Here is a 3,745-nt window from a genome sequence, read left to right on the forward strand (position 1 = left end):
ATCCAAATTTGAGCAGTAGTTTGCTTAGCATAAACCTAGAAACATTAATGTCGTGATCCTCTGCAAGGATGTGTTTTAACTTTCTTGTGGACAGGTGTTCATTTCTAGCAAATAGCCGGCGAATGACATCTCTGATGACCCTGATGTCAAAAGAATCTAACTTTGGATGCCCACCTTTTTGTACAAGGTTTTGTTTCTTGGTTGTTGGTTTATTTTTCACAATTTTTAGCACGATGTTCTTTTTCATGCCAAGAGCAAAAGTTGTACGTTTCATGTAATCCGACCCCTTATAAATCGGTTTGCTACGTTTGCTCTCTTTTTAAAAAAAATTCAACACATTTCTAATTAAACATTTAGCATCATCTGAATAAGCTTTTTGATGACAGCTAGAAGTAGTCAATGTGAATGATCCAAACGGTCTATCACTGTGCAGTGCACAGGTAACTATCATGAACTGCACGTGCATTTACCTTTATGACCCAACACTGCCGTTGTTACAGGTCATTGGCTCCCTCCCTCTGCAAGCAGTCTGCGGTCTGCTGTTTATTTTGTTGACAGTTACATAGACAGATTCTTTAATACAAATGCATGAAATCGGTGATTTACAATGTGATTAGGTTGTCTGACAAAACATCCACTTGCACAGTTTGAGATCGATTTGGTCATTGGATGAAGAGATATTTACAAAAAAACGGATCCACATGCATTTCATGCCAAACTATAATGTATGTTTCCCCTGTGTTTGGTTATTGAAATAGTTATGGTACTCGGCCATAGCCTTAGAATGGCATCTTGTCAGCCAATGTGACCACAGAACAACTTTCACGGCACACACTACTGACAAATAGCGAGTCTGATGCCGACGTGCGTAATTGGACTAAATGGAAAACAATGAAAGCAACAAGTACTTCATGATTTGCCGTTGTATTCGGCAATGTTTCGGGTAGACTGCAGCATTAGGGCTCCAACCGAAAAGAGCGTCATAGCGAAACATTTTCAAGCTCATGTGAAATCTCTTACTGATTTTGATATCTATCTCATGGGTACCAGTGGAACTGCCCCAGCTACAAAATGCCCCAGCAAATTTGGTCATTCATTCTAATTTGGTCAAATGTATTTAAAATGATTAAATATATGCCGTAAATGCATAGTTTTTGTCAACTTTGATATTATGTTCTTCATATAAAAGTTATTAAGAAGTAAGATTTCTGATAAATGTTCCATCAGTAAACTCATAACTATGTATATATACTTTTATATGAAGAACATAATATCAAACTTGACAACACTATGCATTTATGGCCTATATTTAATCATTTTAAATAAATTGGGGCATTTTAACTACCCCACTGGGGCAATTTGACCAAAACTCAAGGGCAATTTGACCATATTTGCTGGGGCAATTTGCAGCGGGGGCAAATCGACTGGCAATCGTACTTGATTTAATTTATGTTAAAAATACCACTGACAGTAAGCTGTAACAGGGAATGATGGAGTATAAATGAATCTCGTGGGTAATTCTTCCTTTTTCAGCCTAGCTTTGGGATTTGTATGCCCCATGTGTGCTTGTCTCTTTCATATGCGTCCGACTGGGAATGATCGGACCATTTCTCCTGCCTAGTCTGTCTCTTTACTTGGAAAACGGAAGAAATGGTGGCTTTCCATTGTTCGATGATTCCGTGCATCCCCAGGCAACAGAATACACCATCGTACCACTTACAAAAACGACAGAAACTACACGATTTGTACTACTGTAGCGCTTGGTCTTTGGCAATATGGCGGACTCCAGGCACTCCGAGCGGAAAGGTCACGTGGGTTCCAGCGAAATATGCATAATGGCCGAAGCTGAGATTTACAGGATCTGTTTTCGCGATTAAAACATAATTATACATACTTTTTAATTGGAAATTTGGGAATATGTTTCTGATGCCTTTATCTTTCACCCAGCAAGTTATTGCAATTCACTCGTATTATCCTTTAAAAGACAGGGGAAACTCGGAAATAAGTCAGAATATCCCAAATGATAACAGATATTCTACCATGACTTCAGTAATGAATTGGACAATGCTGACAAGTGCAATACACATGTGCCATAAAACGTTGGACTTCTGACATGCGCAGATTATACCAATTATGCTCGCAAAATGGAATATCCCCTCCTTTTTTTAATGGTATAGCGTACCCTCCGATTTCTCCTCGTGCATACGTTTGATGCGCTCGTAGAATCTCCTTTTCCTGAGCATGCATTGACAAACCATCGTTCAAAAACACTGCCGGATTAAATTATCAGTTCAGATATATCGATGTAGAGGATCTCGCCCGAGTATCATTTAATAATATCAGATATATTTCAAAGGGACCAAAGAGAGCATGAAATTTGGCACTTTTCTCTCACCGAACTTTGCAATGAGCAGTATGAATGTACAAAGAAAAAAAGACATATTACAAAGCCAGTTGGGTAGATTTAATGTATAAAGATAACAATATAAGGGTGAAGCCTATGGGATTGATGGTATAACAATGTTAGACGATGCCAATAATAATTATAGAACAGTGGAGTACACAAGGTACATGCCTTGTTCTCAGTTAAGGGCTGGCTTCTGTCTTTGGAATTCGATGCTTTCTTGAAATTTCCGCTGTTTCCATTGGTTGATGTTGGTATGGAGAATCTTGGTTTGTTGCCAGGAAATATGGTGGACGGTGTTTTTGATGATGTGTTCGGAAACGGCAAATTTTCTTATCAGATTTTTCAACAGAGGTTTGGTGTTCTTTCATTGGACGTGGGCTAGCGACGTACGTGTTGTCTTTCCTATGTATTTGTTTCCACAGTTTCATTCAGACTGGCAACCAACGCATAACATTGGGCTTTGGGGAGCACCTTTAGAATCCCTCACCATGTTTTGTAAGGAAGTAACATACAACATAAAGTGACGTCACATGTCATGACAAAAGAGTTTTCCTTAATAATTTGGCAAAGCAAACATGAGTTAAACATGATGTTCTTTTCAAGGTTAGGTTAGGATGCCTGTAATTTCACATATAACATTTAGAGCTTTAGTTAATTTTTACGTTCAGTTCCAGATTCCGTTTCGCGTAGTTAAATCTCCAGGCAATTATAACCCATCTCTTCCGTGAAACGTGTGTGCTCTTATCCTCCTCTGTCCTTTATATTCATTAAAGTCTTAGTCTGGCAACCGTTTCGCATCAGCTGTAAGGTCAATTTTTTAACAAGATTGGCAGTAGAGACAACTATGACTTGATTTCCGTGAAAACTGATATAACGATAAATCAAAATATGTGTTAAAAGTCAGACCTGTTTTTAACACATATTTGCGATGTGTGTCCGACAGATTTTGTGAAATTCAGTGGCTCATAAATTACCATTTATCCTGTTCATACCTTTAATAATGTTTTTCATAACTAATCATTCCTAGAATAATGAATTCACCTGTATAATGTGATGAAGTTTGTACATTTTAACTATTTCATAAATTTTCTTATTCAGGGATATTCCATATGCATGACCGAAAACAATATCTATAAGCACTAAGCAACAAACCGATACATATGATAGTATATACACACTGACACACACACTTCACTTTAAACCATGAAAATCGTGACACCGCGTGTAATAAAGTCGACGCGGCAAAGAGCTCAATGTTATCCTTACCGCGCATAAGGCTGCTACTTAGCGTTACCCCATTCATAAAACAGGCTGCTCAGAGCTTGTGGATGCTGTCAA

Source organism: Haliotis rubra, unplaced genomic scaffold (genome assembly GCF_003918875.1).
Source record: "Haliotis rubra isolate DU_JTF1 unplaced genomic scaffold, ASM391887v1 Scf330, whole genome shotgun sequence".
Taxonomy (NCBI): Eukaryota; Metazoa; Mollusca; class Gastropoda; order Lepetellida; family Haliotidae; genus Haliotis; species Haliotis rubra.